Raw genomic sequence first — 17,760 nt, 5'->3', positions numbered from 1 at the left:
GAAGATGTTCAGAATTGGTTATTCAACAACATGACCTCATAAGACACAATTTAAAAGCAACATTTTTACCCCAGTTTAGCATGCATTCATAATTTAGCTTGTTTTTGGTACAAATGCTAATGCTAGTCTTTAATAATCTGACATGGTAAGAATATTTAGTCTCTGAATTGCTCTGCATATGTATTACAGCTAACCCTGAGGTTAGATTGCTTGCAATTTTTAATAATCTTTCTGGAAACTGTTTTATAAATATTAGTTTTAGAAAATTGATTTTCCACAAAGTAAGTATTTTATGACTATGTTGCATTATCGATCACTTTTCACTAACATGTAAACAAGGAAAATTTTGCTTTTTCCAGTTTATTCTTTATTTTGAGTTCAGCTTACAAGTAGCAATTTGTGTCACTTCACTCAATGCCAATACAGGATTTTTATTGAATGGTTTGTCTATCCACATGTCAAATTGATGAGAAATCCATCTTGACCTGTATACAGCTGGGGTGTACTATAATCAAAGCTTGTTATTTCAGTATTTGTCTTAACATCCAGTTGAAATAATTTGGTTAAATTATTTTCCTTTCTTAAATGGGATTTTGTTTTTAAAGAAGCCTGAAAACTGTGGCTTGTCCTAGGCACATAGAAATTACAGCATGTGCAGAAGATATCTAAATTTGCTTATTCTCAGCTAGTGTGAGTGATGGTGGCAGAGTAGCTACACAGATATTCAATAATTACCCAAAGTTCATGAGCAGGATTGTGCAGACTGTTCTGAAGCCTATGCCGCTTTGTTATCATGATACCATTATTGGAGATAATTGGTCATAACCTATGGTAGCAAAGTAGGGAAATGTTTGCAGTCACCAGATTTTCTCTATGTGTATGTGAGTCTGTGGATGTACATCCGAATCTATCTAGTAGATTGTATCTATTTAGTGAGGAAAAAAGTGCTATTTTTTACTGTTTGCTGCTTCTGTTCACAGATAAAGGTATAAAAAAATGAAATTAAGTCTATCTGTACTTTCTTTTCAGTTTCTTTTCTTCTCAATTTAAAGCACAGGGTAAATTCTTCCTTTAACAATTGCATTAAAAGCAACAGAAAAACAATGAGAATATAAAGAATCAAGAACAGCATCTACCTAACAGAAGATTGATTATTTTGCCTGATATATGAGGAGGAAGTAACACCAAGGAATTGGCTGAAAGAAATGGTGTTTGGAGGGTTAAAAGAGCAGTGCTGAATTTGAAGTGACCAGATTTTCAAATGAATAATGAGAATACATGCCAAGAATGGACTCGGTCTGTGGTATAGGGTTTATCTGGAGGTAGATAGAAAGGCTCATGTGGAGGGATATAAGAAGCTGAGTTATGAGATGAGGAATGAAAGAGTTTCTCTCATCACCTTCCTGAACCAAATCCTCATTCCTTTTCAGCTTCATGCCTTTTCATATAGAAACTAAATAATTTTAAAGAAAGGGATGAATGTGTCATTCATGTTCTGGTTTCCTTTTTTTATCTTCTATTTATATGGTTTGTATTACTGTAGTATTTCCTAGTTCAAGCCCTTTGCTATTATTTTTATTTGGGCCTGGCGGCTTTTTGCTTTTTAAAGACTTTCATTCCAGTTTGAATTCCCTCTCTTCCCTTTCCCAAGTTTCCATCAAAACCTTCCTGAGTAGGTTTGTTTCCTTGTCCTTTTTCTTCACGATGTTCCTTAATTGTTCTTTGCTTCTCTCCTTCAGCTTAGCTATGATTGTTCATTCCTCATCCACCCACTTACTTGCTTTACTTTTCTCCTCATGCTAACAATCGCCCACATACATGGTTTTATTTCATTCACCATTCTGTTTCTTTCCTGTTCAACTCAGTCACCCACTAGTTCATGCCTTACTCTGCCTCACACTTGCAGTTGCTCATTCACTCCATTTTAGGAATCTGGGGGAAATGCAAAGAGAGTAAATGTAAAAAGGAGGCATAAAGAGTGAGACATGGGCTGTGAAAAGGGTGGAAGTGAACTGCTGAGAAAGAGATAGAAAAGGAAATCTGTTGGAGTCAGAAATTCTTGGGGTGTCAGGAAAGCAGTTACCATTGGGGTGAGTGTGTTTGGGGGAGCAGGTGGTGGAAAGGAGAGTCTTGGAGAATGGGTAGACGGAGTGGAAAATTGCTATTCCAAAGAACTTAGTCTTGTCTGGTATGAACTTGACGTGTGAACTTCATGTGGCTGATCATGTTCAAAAGCCTTTATTTTAAAGGTAGTGACTGACTTCTAGCTTTTTACCTCAGAACTTTAAGTGGTCATTTTAAAAAAACTGTCACAAGACTATCATGGTGAACACCAGGAGAGGCACCAGGTGTTTCTGTTCATCACCCCATGTAGACCTTATTTATGAGTGTATGTTCTCTTGGAGCAGTACTGAAACATATTGCACTATATCAAACCAGTCAATGATAATTCTCAAATCTTACTGCAATTTGAACTCATAGGCTATAATCATCATCACTTATTGTATCTCAAATCAGAGCCACCTTCTCACAGAGAAGCAGGCTTAGAAATTTGCAACTTGCATGCTAACAAATTATAAATAACTGGCAAATATACACAAAACTGAGGCATGTCTCAAGGAATACACAGAAAAGTGCAGTGAAAGACTTCCATGTAGTGAACATCAAATAAATAAAAATTACATATCCTCTAAATGTGTAGAATAAACAGGCAAGAAGGATAAACTTATCTTCATAGGTAACATGCTGTGCAAAATTTCACTGAGCTGAAGGGCTTAGTATGACTAGGTAAAATCATATTTATCAAGTAATCCTACAGCTGCTAAAGCATGAATTTATTTTAAATGAGTCTTTCAAAAGCTTTGTGTATTTATATTCAACGTTAATTTGCCGGAGTATTGTAGAAAAAACTGCGACCACGAGATGGCAGAATTCCCATTCAAACCTGAGAAGTTTTTAACAGAACTGCACATAGAATTAAAAAAGCTTACCCTGAACTTTGTTTATTTCTGCAGCTATAATATGGCACTTCTGATCCAAATTTCCATTTAATTTTGCAAAACACGGGAATTTATGAGAAGGCTGTTGTTGTGTTTCAGCTGTCTTGTGTATTTTTGAGCCATTCTACTCTCCGTCACTGGTAATACTGCTGTTTTTCTGACACATGTATTAAACTATTGGAAATGCTGTTTTTAAACATGAATATATTTCTTCAAAATAACTGGCATGAGCCTATGTTGTTTTAGGAGACTGAGAAATGTGGAGAAGACACAAATTTTCTCAAATTCACAAAAAATATTAATCAAAATATTTCCCATGGATGCTGTCCTGCAGACAGTTTGATGAGTATTAAAGAACTTCCATTTTCTCATGCATCTGGACCTTTCTTTCTGTAAAGTGGAGAATCCAAAATTCTTTTGTTTGACACTTTTCAAAACATCTCTTTTAGAGAGTTCATCAAGGTGGGATTTTTAAGAAGGTTTGGTGTTGGCTGACCTCTCTGTCCAGGGAAGCAAGGTTGGCAATTCTATAGTTTTTTGGGGATGGGAATCATAATATTGTGTGTTTCTGTTATGGCTCACTTCCTTTGTTTATACAAATATGCAGAAATCTCAGTTTTCACTTAAAATAAATTTTTCTAGCCCTGAAGGACTACGGGGGAAAATACTTGGAAAACAGATTTGTAAATGATCTAAAGGCACAAACCAAAAAGATCCACATATTTATGATTTAAAAAAATAATTATTTTAAAGGCAGTCAGTTATTTTGTGGCCTGACTCATAAGCTTTTCTTTTTTTTAATGGTATGATTTAATGCAGTTATTGACATCAATGAGTTTTGCCATTGACATCCAAAAAATTTAGGCCAAAACTGAGGGTTTTTGAAACCTCCCCAAGTACATTTTTAGAACAAACAGAAATCTTCCTGCCTCATGTTTAACTTAAAAAATAACTACAAGTGCTAATGCACTGATTATAGGTGGAAGAAAATATTTTTTTCTGTGAATACAGGGGGTATATTTCCCCTTGCAAGGAGGAAACACACTCGTTATACAATAAACAATACAGAGAAAAAGACTTTGAAAATCCATTGTCTGTTGAGTTCTAAAATAGTGAACTTGAAGAATTTACACTAAATTTTTAACTTAAGAAATGACAATGCGGATGCCCAGGTTCTTTTTGATTGTGGACATTTATATCACATATGGTCCTAACTGTAATAATATAAAGAAGAATATTAAGTTCTTTGAGCAGTGCATCACTTGTCTCTACTGTCATCTATACCATGTAAGAACACCTCTAATCTGAGAAAATTCCATGGCTGATATCTTGGTTTATCATTTTGGTGTTTCCAAAGTGCATGATTATGCATTTGGGAAGATATAAAAAGGGACCTAGTAACAAGCTCTGCGTTAACACCACCTTCATGGTTCTGACCAGTCATTGCAACCCAGCATATATACAAGAAAAAGAACCCTAACTATACTAAAATCTTAGCTCAGATTTTAAACCCAGACAATGATACTGGACTCAGAACCTCACTAAACAAGTGTCCTTTGTCCTATTAGTTCTTCCTGTGAAAAGGGGGTTTCCATTAGCACTTAACTAGCAAATCAGTGCCAAGGAGCACAAAACACAGCTGAGTTCTCTTGTAGTCACTGCTGACTAATCCTCTTTGTACTCACATTGTAATATCATCATTAGTTTCAGTTGCTAGTGGCAGGGTTAGTTCCTTTATAGATGCCAGTGTTTACCACAGTAGTATCTGATATGGGTTTTTTTCATAGTACTAAGAATGCAAAATAAGTTAGTTTTCCCAGACAGGTCTCTTAAAATCCCCTCAGTGTCTGCATGCAGTCAGAACAACAAACTCATTGGACTGTGACTGATAAATTAATCTTCATAATTTTTCATGGTTTTTAAAAACTGTATTGCTGGAGTATTTTAGTATGGGAATTTCAGTAACTGATATATGTTAAGAATCATCAGTAAACTAGGAACTGAGCTGCAACAGGTAAGAAAATGGTTTTGCTTAATATCTTTTATCAAATGTCTTTTGTGATACAGGCCTATTTCAGTCATGGAAATATGAAACTACATTCAGAAACAGTCATAGATATTCATGTATATCTATGTACATGTCTAGATATGTGTATGGACTACCTTTGAATTGTAGTTTCCTTATGGTACTTGTCAGGATTTCCAATAAAATCAGAATCAGAAAACAAGAGGAATGTGACTGTTAGAGATACACAAACATCCTTATCATCTCTTACATGGTGAGATTTTAAATTAGCCTTTTTTTCTCTGTGCATTCCACACCGCTGATCCAAAATATGGTTAGTCAGAAAAATGAGCTGACATGAGATGTTCCTCAAGGAACTACTTCATTCCTAAGGAAACTAATGGCATGGACAACTGCTTTAGAAGAACGTTAATTCTTGATTCAGGTATCTGCTGAAGAAAGTTGTACTTTATTTAATTTGACATGTGGAAATCAAAAGTTTATGAGCCTGTATAGGTCATTCTTCTTGTTGACCTTTTTTATTTGCTTCCCTTCTCTCAGTGGAAGAAATATTTACATAATTCTTTCTGGGAACAACAAAAATTTCAGGAACACTTGGAAGATGAATCTTACATTAAACTTCATGATTTAAAACACTATTTCCAAAAGCTGGTCCACAAGAATACCCAAAGTTTGCATATGATAGGTAAGATGAATTATGATTCCCTGTGATGGCAGTTGCTGCATTTCTACTAAAGTATGCAAGGATAAGAGAAAGATTTCACTAGTTAACTGGTAATAGGTGTGAAGATATCTGCATTGCCTGTTTTGAACTGCAGGGAGAAGGTACAGGAAGATCAGGGACAAAAGCTTTAGCATACAAAAGGAGCCATTCCAGAACAGACTAACAGCTTTCTTATGCTATTATTCCATCTGACAATGGCCGTTGCCAGATGCTTTAGAGGAAAGTGCAAGAAACCCTGCAGTGAGCACTTATGAAATATTCTGCCCGTAGAGGAAATTTCTTGTTAATCTCTGTCAGTGATGATTGGTTTATATCCTAGAGCATGATGGCTTGAAGGTTAAGTATAAAATAACTTTAAGACTAGTACAACTCGTACTACTGTAAAAGAAGCTGTTTTTTCCTGAGATACTTTAGTTTTATAATGTGATAACAGGCACTGGCCAAATGATGTTAAGCAAATTCCTTAGAATGTTTTGACATTTATTGTAGAGGTTGGATAATGAAGGAGATCTGGGATAAAACCAAGAGATTAAGTCTGTGTGATTTACAGAGAATTTGTGAAAACAGGCAGTCTTTTTTTTTAATGACTTTTTGCTATCTTACATACATTTAATGGTAACATGGAAAATCTTACCTAATTTTGCTAGAAACTTTTATGAAGTCTGTAACCTGTTACATGCCTTCAGATGATTCTTAAGGAGGAGAAGTTTTTTAAGCTTTAATAAACACATTTTTATAAAAAATATTAAAATACTAGCTTTTGCACTGAAAATGCTTTCTGTTCTCTGGTCACGTTCCCAACTTCTGTGAAACCATTGTTTTACTATTCCTGCTGGTCACAGAATATTCTACAGACAAAGATTGAATTTCCTTGTTTTAAAAGAAGAGAGAAAAGAAAAAAAATCTTCAGGCTTTCTTCTCATATCACGAAGGAGCAAAAAGGCATACATGTAAACATCTTTCCTCCCTTTAAAATCTGTTTAAAAGAAAGGTGATAGCCTTTTATTTTTCAATCATTCATGGCCTTTTTTTCTTTTTTTTTTTTTTTTTGTGACTTTGTGGTGGGGAAAAAAAAAAAGGAAGCCTCTAAATAATTTAGACAGTCTAATCTAAATAAGGTCACGAGAAGATCTCTTCTAGATCTAGCAGTGCTGCATGAAGATGTTACTATGCTCAGCCCTCTAAAACTATAATCCACCAACTAGAAGCTGCCATTCCCACAGCTCTGCTGGACAAAGGATTCTGAAAGCTTTGCCTTGTCCACTTCAGGAAAAGTCAGTTCTCTTTTCAAACTGCCTTCATCAGCGGGTTAATACTACTCCATGACACATGGAGTTGTCATACGACCCATTCTGCCAACAAGCTGCAGAACTGGCAGCCTCTTGTGAAGAGACAGGAAGATAACCTGAGCGTTGCTCATATCCTCAATTGTCACTGCTCTTTGCTAGATGAACATTTTTCTGCAGCCTACAGATGAGCTCTGTATGAGCACTCTGCTTAGAACATTGCTATTATTATGCCTGTGTTTCTGTGCACTGCTTGTGAACTTTTCATCTTCTTGCTAGCCTGGCTACCTTAATCTTGCTGGATATCTTGAACTTAACCCACTGTTGTATAGTTCAGGTACTCCATATCCTCAGTGCAGGTTTCAGCCTAAAAGTTGCCCTGCATGCCAAAGGAGACAAACAGGGGAGACAAACAACTAATGAACCAAACAATCCAAAATTGTTCATGATTGCAAAATAGTCAAAATTACAGACAATATTCTTTCTACTCACTTTAGATCCAGGCTTTCTCTGAGGTGGCATAGTAATATACAGGAACTACAGCAGGTAGCAGAAAGTCCTCAGTATTTTAAGTTACGGAGATTTTTTTCTTCTGCTTTATATGTCACTTACACGTCTGAAAGGATTGTAGAGGAAGGTGCAAGTTAGGGAAGGCAATGTCTGAAATCATTAAACTCTTTCCCCAAGGATATTCAGTAAGACTTCCTAGAAATTTTGCCATAGGTAGTAATCATACTGCAGGTTATTTGTAGACAGTTCGTATCTGTGGGAAGATCAGTTATCCAAGTAGCCAAAAGCACTTCTTGGAAGACTGATGTACATAAGCATGCACACATGGTGTGTAAAACAGTGATATCTATTCCCATGTTATGGGAATGAGAGGAAGGGAGAGATGTTAAATACAAAACAGACATCAACAGGCAGTTGGTGTGCTGCTTTGCCTCGTGCTCTTCTAAGGGGAGTTTGGTTACTGAAGGTCTGCTGACTTTGGTACTTGCTGTATTGGGCAGGAATCTGCTGCTGTTCCCAAGGAAATTCTGACTGTATTTTGCAGATTGAAGAGAGTCCTATATGGAATAAAAATCAGATGACCTCATAACAGAAAATAGAGAGTGGTCTTTGTAGAAGGAGCACCCTGTCAAGACTGAGGTGTTCTTACTGGAATATCTAACCTGTTCTAAGACATAGTATTTTTTTTATTGCCTTTTTGTATTTGACTCGTTCATTGACACCTTTATCTCACTCATTTGGTTTACTTTTTCATGATCTGTAGCACTTTGAAAGTATGGCTCATCAGTAGGAAAATGTACTTGAACAAGCATTTGCAGGATTGAAACTAAAGGCATTATGTTTGATCAACAGATACCTGATGTTATATAAACCCCTGTTGGCTTCCAGCTGGACTGATGCTTAGATGTAAATCTGAATGTAAGGACAGTTATTTTTTTATATCTGTGAGACATATAGAAATAATTTATAGTAGGAAGTAATAATAATTATTTTAAATCTTTTTTTAAATGCACATAATAAGTTCAAATGCAACCCAAATTTGATAAAAAAAGTAATATTCACGTGTGCTTAAAATTGAATGTTATAGATAGAAGTGGTAGTGTGTTAATAAAATTAATAAATGTAAGTGATAAAAACAAACAGAAGAAATTGGAGGTCTAATTTAACATTTTTTCAAAGTGATATAAAGTTGAAATGACATTCTAATTTTTTAAATTTTTAATAAAAAAAATTTTAAAATATTTAATTTTTAAACTTTTTATTTTTTTAAATTTAATTTTTTTTTAGACTTTAGATGCTGTGTATTCTACAGAGAAAACAACTTAGGGAACATAGAATAAATTAGCATGAATTCATTGGAGGTGTACCAGCTACTACCTGCTGAAGTTATGCTCCCACTTTTATTTTGGTAACATAAGGTTAGATGAAATGAGATTTTTGCCTTTTTCCTACTAATGGAAATCAATATAACTAGACCAGAACATTTACAGTATTTGCATCTTTCATTAATGGTTAGGGAAAGTCATCAGAAACAGTGACTGGAGAGAAATTAATGACTTGGTAAGGCCTGGCTGCCAACATACCTTCTCATGTTGATCACAAAAATAATTTGCTATCATACTCAGGTGTAGATGAATTTCATTTCTAAGTGGATTTTCAGTTTCAGCAAGACAAAGTTAGTACCTCTAAGTAGGAGGAGTTTGTCTAACATATGGCGTGACTCAGACTTTCTTCCTGGAGTTTATTGCTGTAGTAGAAGCAGCTCTGAATCCATTTCTGTTTACATGAGATCAGGAAGGTTTTCACTGTGTCAGTGGTCCCTGCTGCTCATGTGTACTAGCACAGATCTGACTCAACTGGAGGTTGATATCAACTGTTTTTCATTTGTACTTTTTGCTGCTGTCATTATGCTGCTTGGTTTTAAAGGACATGAAGTGCTTTTTAGAGACCTCACTTTCTGGAGATGATGCTTTAAAGTCGTGGCTTCTTATATATTCATATACATAAACAAACTGGCATACATAAATCCTGCAACTGGTATCTCTCTGCATTGGACCCTGCCCTTGGCAATCTATCAGTATAGGTTGTAGCTGTTCTAGTAAAGACTTGTAAGATTTTTTTTGTCTTTACCACTATAATTAGAAACTAATAGCAAAGATGGCAGTGGGTTTCACTCACGTGTCATTTATACACATATAATTTCATTGCTTAAAATACAGTTGCTTTAGATGGGTATGGGCTCTGGATTATTTGTTCTTATTCCCTCCACTTAGTAGCAGAGTCCTGAAATTAAGACAGCACCCATATGCCTCTTTGGAGCGCAGTGACCAAAGTCTGGAAAATCAAGAATTGGTGTAGATAATGTTTTATTTCTAGAATGGATAGAAGCACTTAAATGAAGAAAAAGGAGTCAAGACTGTAAATAAATTAATAACAGTGCATTGCAGAAAGTCTTAGCAACTTAAAGCAACTTAAAATGGCACCAGAAACAGTTTTCAGATCAGCGTAGGTAACAGAGCAGAGCTGCAATGTGCTCTTTGTGTGTATTGCTAAATAAGCAAAGTCTGCAAAGTCACTGTATGCAATAGTATAGACTGGATTTCCTGAAATCATTCACTTGAGAACAAACCAGGTAAGCTATATGAGTTTTATTTCTAGTCAGTGTCTCAGTGCTGCTTGGGGTAGCAGCTTCCTTCAAATGTCCCACATTGTCAGGTTTGTATTGATTTAAGAGCTCTGGTGTGCTACTCAAGCAAGACATGTTATAATATCCTTCTGGGAGGAAATAGCCTCAAAGCATCATGGTAACAATACCTTTATTAATCAGGTGATCAAATATAAAAGGATGAATTTTAACATGTATTGTCAGGCTGATGACCCTGAGTTGCATCTTCTCTAAGTGCAAATGGTGTAGTTCTGTAATATGGATTATTTCTGATTTATATCAACAGAATACTGGCCCATGCTATGTAATGCTACTCTGGCATAAGATAGCTTTGCTCTAACATCTGAGAAAAACCTTAGAAATCATACTCTTTCATAATGTTTGTTGCTAAACAAGTATTGGTAAAGTGTTTTGAAATTCATACCAAAAGTGGTCTTTTGTGAAACATATGCAAATTAACTGTGAGTTTCATTAACTGTAACCTCTCTTGGGAAATCTGTGGAAGCTTAGCAGTACCAGGTGACAATAACTGCTTTTTTTAAAGGCCAGCCATAGAGTTTTATAGCTTTATTTTTTAACGGAAAAATGACAGTTCATTGAGCTCAAGAGAGAAATACTTAATAAGGCTCAACTGTTTACTGTGAGCTCAGAAAGCATGTGAATACAATAATCCTGAAAGTTCTTCAGGAGTTGGGGGCTGCTCCTCAGAGCAGCTGTCTTTATTTAAACTCATGCTTATCAGCTGGAGTTCCCAGACTGTTCAAAAATTCTTTGTTGTAAAACAAGGAGTCAGTGTCTGGAGGTGCACCTAGAAGCAGATTGCAGAAAAAATGCAGGTTACAGGCTACAGGGGCAATAACAACTATTTAGTACAGATTGTTAGACAAAGCTATTCTGAGACTGCCATGAATGATAATGGTGTTCACTGCAAATTAGGATAGACATTTAATTTGGGTAAAAGACTGCTTCACCAAGCATCTATAGGAAAAATATGTTTACAGAGTAGTCATTGCTCTTCTTTTAGTAAGTTTCCTTCTTATCAAGTCATTAACACAAAGATCAAAGGCAACCCCCTGTGAAACAAAGTGATGAGCATAAATATAAGAACACGTATAAAAATTTGAATAGACCAGTATACTGGCAGTGGCCAGTAGCTAAAGCTTTGAGAGAGAATAACAGAACAGGGCAAGTAGAAAGTAAAACTTTTCCTGCTATTGCTTCTGACTTCTGTCAAACCATAGCTCAGGGACTTTGAATGTGAAACTTTGTGTGTGTGTGTGTTATATAATAACCTTTGATGAATTTTTTCTTCCATAAGTTTTTCTAATTTCTTGTTAACCCACCTAAGCTTTTGACATCTCCAACATCCTGTAGCTATGAGTTCTACAGTTTAATTACGTGCTTTGTGAAAAGCGTTTCCTTTTGTTTGCTTTAAGCCTGCCACTTGATAACTAAGTCTCCTAAGTTCCTTCACAGTGGGAACCAGGGAACAGTTCTCTGTGTACTTTCTTTATTCCACTCAATATTTTATAGGATTTCATCATATTATTCTCATGGGTGTTTCTTTTCCACCTAGTCTCTTTTCATCTCTCCTTGTTAAATAACAACCTTTTTTCATCCTAGGTACACTTTTCTGTATCTTCTCTAGTTCTCCAGGGTCCACTTTCAGATGTGGGGAAGTAGAACTGCACTCAATATTCAACAAGATTTATTCTGTACTCCTTTTCCAACTATGTCTACTATTCTGCTGCTTTCATGATCTCTTGTGAGTATTGAGCTGAAGCTCGTATAGATGTGTTCATAAAGACTCCCCAAACTCTGTTTTGAGTGGACATAGCCAATTTAGACTCATCATAGTAAGAGTTCTTTTGTATTAATGGATGTTGATATTTGTTAGATATTTTCTTGTCCAGACACTCATTATTATGATAACCTTCTGTAACTTGTGGCACCTGGTTTTTGTTTTCATAACCCTAAATAATTTAGCATTGTCAGCAAAATTCGTCACCTCTTCATTAGCATCTCCAGATCCTGCATATAAACTATGAATAGAAAAGATATCCACATCCTTGTTGGGCTTTTCTGGAAAACTCCTTTCACAGAAGAAATTTTATTAAAAATTATTATTCATTATTTCTTATCAATTAACAAATCAAGAATCTTAGGGAATATTTTTCCTATTATTCCAAGTAACTTACTGTCTATAAGATCCCTTGGTGAGGATCGTTGTTAAAAGCTTTCTTAAAATTCAAGTACATTGTCAGCCACATCTCCCATGCAACTATGCTCTTGAATTTTTCAAAGACGTCCAATAGGTTTGTGAGGCACAATAATACACTACAAAAGCTGAGTTAACTTTTCTTATTATATCATATTTATCTGTAGGTCTACTAATTTTTAAACTTTAGTTTCCTTTTTTTTTTTTCCTGATAAAGAAGTCAGATTTACTCATGCATATTTTCTTCTAGTCCAGCTGAAACCTGCCAACAGAACTGGCTTACTTTTGTTACTATTGATTCTCTCAGCACTGAGATCACTTTCAGTAGTATTAATCATCTAGCAATTTCATATTTGACTTTCTTTGACTCGTATGTGAATATCATGTCGTTGTGGTGATTTGTTACTATTCATTTTATTGATTTGTTCTAAGAATTTTTTGACTGAGAGACCAATTGCAGGTAATTCCTACAATTCTCCCTCTATAAAAAAGGTTCCTATGTGGAAACCAGTCTAATCTCATCTATAGAGAACACCAATATGAAGAATTTATTTAACTGTTCAGCTTTGGCCTTATCTTCTTTTACAGCTCCTCAATCATCTATTGGTCCTACAGAGTCTTTGGCAGACTGCCTGCTTTTGATGCTGAAAAGATTTTATTATTAGTTTTTATATCTTTATAAAAAGTTCCTTAAAATATTTTTTTGATTTTTTTTTATGGCTTTATATTTCACTTTCTAGGCTTACACTCTTTTTTACTTTCCACATTTGCACAAAAATTTTAATTTCTGAAAGTTGCCTTTTTACGAGCAACAATTTAATAAAATTCTTTTTTTAAACCTATTCCACAACCGTTTGTTGTTGTTGTGTTTTTTTTTTTTTTTTAAATAGCATCTTCAAAGTTATTTGAATAATTTTATTTTCTCATGACAAAAAGGCAAGGACACATTCTTTTGTGTGATAGTGAACTGTATTGCAAGTGTACCCACGGTATATATAGTTGTACTGACAGCCCTTAACTTCAATACCAGGGTGTTTGAATTTAAGTTTTGTTTTGCTGCTGCTGGAACTACATAGCATAATTTCTGCGTTGTCTCCAAATCTTTGGAGGCACAAAATTAAGATCTGAGGTATGATGCCAGAACTGTTAATTTGGAGATATAACCTAAGGACACAGTTTTATAATAATTGTTGTAATCATGCCAAAAGCTAGATTTAATTTTATAAGAAATGTGCTTCTTCATTTCAGGGTGCTGTTTTATTCCAATGAAGTAAAATCAAGCATATGATTTTATTACCGTTTCAAAGAAGATCTGTTTATGTTCTCGCAATTTATATGATTTAAATGGTTTGGAGACCTATTGCTGTTCTATACTCTGTTTTGTTGTCCTGTAGGCAATCTATAGGAAAGATTATTATTAATGTAAGCAAGTCAACACACATGTACACAGAGAAACTGAGTGTTCTGATGTAATATTGCAAACCTCAGTGTATTCAAGTATACATAGGACCTCAAGGAGCAAAATGAGTAATTATGTACCTGAGAAATCTGTATTACCTGGTTTTGACAAAGATAGAATTGATTTTTTTTTTTCTTTTCTTTTTTTCCCCAGAATGATTTGCTTATTTTACTAGGACTCATGCAGATAGTATATGTGACTGACTTTCTCTTTTTTATGCTTATTTCATTTCTCTCCTGAAGAAAAACATTTTAAACAATTCAGGACTTTGACATAAAGTTTTGTGATTGCTAATCTATCAGGTCTTATTAATGCAATCTCTGGTAACATGAAATAGAGATGACTTTGCCACTGCCATAGTGATGAATATCTTCAAAATGTTCTGCTTCATTTCCTATTCATTATGTAAATGAAATCATATTTACATAAATGGAGGTGTTCTGCCCCTGGTGTTCAAACTGCCTCTCAATACCATCACAGCCACCTCGCCCACCCACAGATGAACATTCTGCAACAGTCATTACTAACTGCAGAGACATTTCCAATGTCCTTATTGGAAACTTACCACAGACCAAGTCTGGCACATTTGGACACTATTCCACCTCTTGGAGATGAACATCCCACCCCTTTTCAGGTATTGAAATCACCATTCAGTTTCACTATTTCTGTTACGATTTAAATGTCCAGCATTCTCTGTGCCATTGCCCAGGGGGATGCAAACATTGTACCATGATATATGCAGAAAATCAGTCTGCAGACCTTGGTCTTACTATGGACTAGGACAAAGGGAATTATTCATGTTGTATTTTAGTAGCATAACTCAGAAAAATAGCAGAATTTGTTTGATAAAAACATAGTTCACTGGAATCTAATTTAAACAGGCAGCTATTTTCTATTTACAGAACTAAATCCAACTGGAGATGTGGAGAATTTATCAGTGCATCCAAATCTAGGATGTGAACATACAGTTTCATACTTAAGCTCCAGAGTGGTGTCTGGTTACTGCAGAAATTTCTTCCATCTTTTCTAGCCCCCTGCTTTCCTCCATACGATGCATTAGAAGCAGGGGTGGGTTTAAAGGACAATAGTTTGAATAGTTTGCTGAGCAAATGGCAGGCATAGGGCAATGAGAAAAGGGAGGTGCAAGTCCCATTTGTTCCCTGGGTGCTTATGCACCTTTGACCACTGCTAACAGGGCTATTAGTACAGGCCGAATGAGAATTTGTCCACTTTCAGAGTGTCTACGGTGGTAGCTGCACTGTGCAAAGTATTATCTGTTTTGTATATCCAAATCATTGAAACTTACTTGCTGGGGGATGTTTCTTCCTTTTCTGTTCCTTGTTATCTGCATATGTCAATAGAATTTCAGCTTCCTGCCTGCCTGTTCTTACATTTATCATCAGTGGCTGCCATTTTATAGCAAAACACCTTCGTTCAGATAAGGGAATATCATTTTTTGTATTGGTTCAAAAGATGAAGTGGAATTTCCAAGGGGAGGAGGAGACATGCTGCTTGCTTCTAGTTCTCTTTCCACCCACTATAAAAAAATGAGAGGATGTGTTTAGTCCTCTTACCTAAATATCTTGAAGAATTTGAAAAGCAAATGGATTTTGAGCTTAAATTCAGATGATAATGAAACCAAAAACTTTACTACTGATGAGCCACTTTGGACATGTGTCAGGTCCCTCCCAGTTTATTTCCAATCTGCCTTAACCTACCTGTGTTACTTCATTTCTGAAGAGGAAGATCTATGGTGGTGGTGATGCTTAAATCAAACAGCTGATACAGCAACATTATTATTTAAAGTGTACCATAAATTTCTAATAAGGATTTGAAGCATCTGTATCTGTCATTGCATTATCATACCTGTATCATTGTAGTTATGGGACCTAGTTTCATTTAGTTCAGTTAAAAGAAGAAAGAAGTGAGAAGTTTGTGAATAACCAGAAATAAAATATTTTCTATATTTACAAATAATAAACATTCATAAACATTGTACAGAGGAGCTCAACATTGGTATTGACCTAACAGTAATGCGGCTTTATGCAAGCTGTTTGATCCAAACTCTTGCCTGCACTGAAGTGTGACCCAAACTTATTTTTCTAGGCCTTAAAGCCCTAGCTTTGAAGATGAGTTCCTTAGGTCTGTTTTCTTTTTTTACAACTTATCAACCCCCCTACAAATCTTCCTTATCAGAAGGACTGTTTTATCCTATATGGGATAAGATACAGTGCTAAAAAAGAAAGAACAAAGGAATGAATACTTCAGTGTCTCCTGGAAGAAAGCTGCCATGTTTTTTTTGCTGCCACATCACATTTACCCCTTATTTTTATAGGTCAATATACATACTGTGAAATAAGATTTATTTCAATGAGGATTTACCTGAAAATCTGAACTGGTTAATAAAACAGGCAGTTGTTTTTAAATTTTGTAGTTCCCTTGAACTTTCCAGCATGGTTTTAGTGAAGATCCTCAGTGCCATTAGAGTATGTTACTGCAATATTCCATTTTTTTGTCCTGCCATGGCCCTTCTGAAGTGACTTTTCCTCCAGACTGCCAAAAAATTATCATATTCCAATGTCTCCTTCAGGCATTCCGTCTTGTGTTGTGTCCTTGGAAGTTTGGAAAAATCTCCATACCTTAACATTTTTCCTTCACTTGTCTCATTAGCAAGCATTTGGCTGTTGAGAACAATCAGTAGCAGAGATGTTGGGGTAGGCCTAATGCTAGTTGTATGTTTAAAATATCAAAACAGAGCTTTCTAAGCTGCCTAGAAAGTTGGGCTTTTTATATATAATTTCATCAGTCAGTGGAATAATGAAGAAATGCTCATTGGAAAACTGCTAATTTATATGTAATTTATTGTAATACCAGGCTTAATGATGCCTTCTTTTGTTACTCATTTAGTACAATATTCAGTTTCTCTGTATACAAGTCATTATATTGTCCTGACGAAGAACCATGTAAGCATATTTTCTTCCAGACTTATTTGGAGATTGTGTATGTAGGCTTGGAGTTGACTCGCTGTTTGTGGGATGACAAATTAAAGTAGCTAGAGTGTGAACATTATTGTATCCATTTCTGATTCCTTCAGAACGTCTCTTCAGACTTCTGCAAGTTTCCTGGCAACTATGAATCTTGCCTTACTGCTAGAATTTGACTTTACAATTTGTCTTCTTGTATGTTAAGGTTGGTCCTCCAGAAAGCTGAGGTGTTTAAAAAGACCTTTATGCCACTTTCCACCGTAAGCTGACAAAGGGGAGAAAAGGTCCATAGCTATTTAAGATCTGCGTAGAAGGTCTTGAGGGCAATGAGTTGATCCTTCAAATTTTATGTGGCTTTCAGGTATTCACAGATGAATATAGGAGAGCTGGAGCACAAAGGAGGAGCTCTATACATAATTCTGAGCTATGCAATGACCAGGCATGCTGGAGGATCTGGGCCAGTACGTTAATAAATATTTCTCCAGGGTGTTGGTTTTGGGTATATGGAAGTCATAAATAATCAGTCATAAAATAATATGACTGTTGTAAATTTTTTACCTAAAGAATTGAGAATAAGATCTGGTGGATTATTATGAAGATTACCACCATAGATATTTTCATTCATACAAAGCATTTTTTAAATACAGAACACCTTTATTACCGCTGAAATCTTAGGAATATATAAACTTCCGTAAATGATTTTTCCAAATATAGTGTTTGTTCTTTCACAGTTTTAGTGAATCGTATGATAAAAGCTTTGATTCAATACTATAGAATGTGCTTCTAGTTTAGCCAAAAATGCAACAAGTCATTTTTCTTTAGAATACTGACTATTTATTATGTGTATATAGTATAACTTTTCCCCTTCTTTCATGTACAGTTAAAGTAA

General features: G+C 35.3%; 1 long non-coding RNA gene across 6 annotated transcripts in view; it reads left to right on the top strand.

The window, feature by feature from the left end:
- Positions 1-17,760, top strand: part of LOC128152615 (uncharacterized) — an 88,584-nt gene that overhangs the window by 20,785 nt on the left and 50,039 nt on the right. Inside the window, exons 3-4 of one of the 6 annotated variants that reach the window (XR_008238713.1) lie at positions 5,566-5,710; positions 11,859-11,975. The exons of 1 other annotated variant lie outside the window; for it this stretch is intronic. This is a non-coding gene — a long non-coding RNA (uncharacterized LOC128152615). Of the gene's footprint in view, positions 1-5,565; positions 5,711-11,833; positions 11,976-17,760 lie in introns of all 6 variants that reach the window. 4 more of the 6 variants (XR_008238712.1, XR_008238715.1, XR_008238714.1 and 1 more) reach the window with 4 other exon arrangements.

Source organism: Harpia harpyja, chromosome 2, assembly GCF_026419915.1.
Source record: "Harpia harpyja isolate bHarHar1 chromosome 2, bHarHar1 primary haplotype, whole genome shotgun sequence".
Classification (NCBI taxonomy): Eukaryota; Metazoa; Chordata; class Aves; order Accipitriformes; family Accipitridae; genus Harpia; species Harpia harpyja.
Note: the sequence above shows the minus strand (reverse complement) of the source record. Positions and strands in the feature narration are given on the sequence as shown.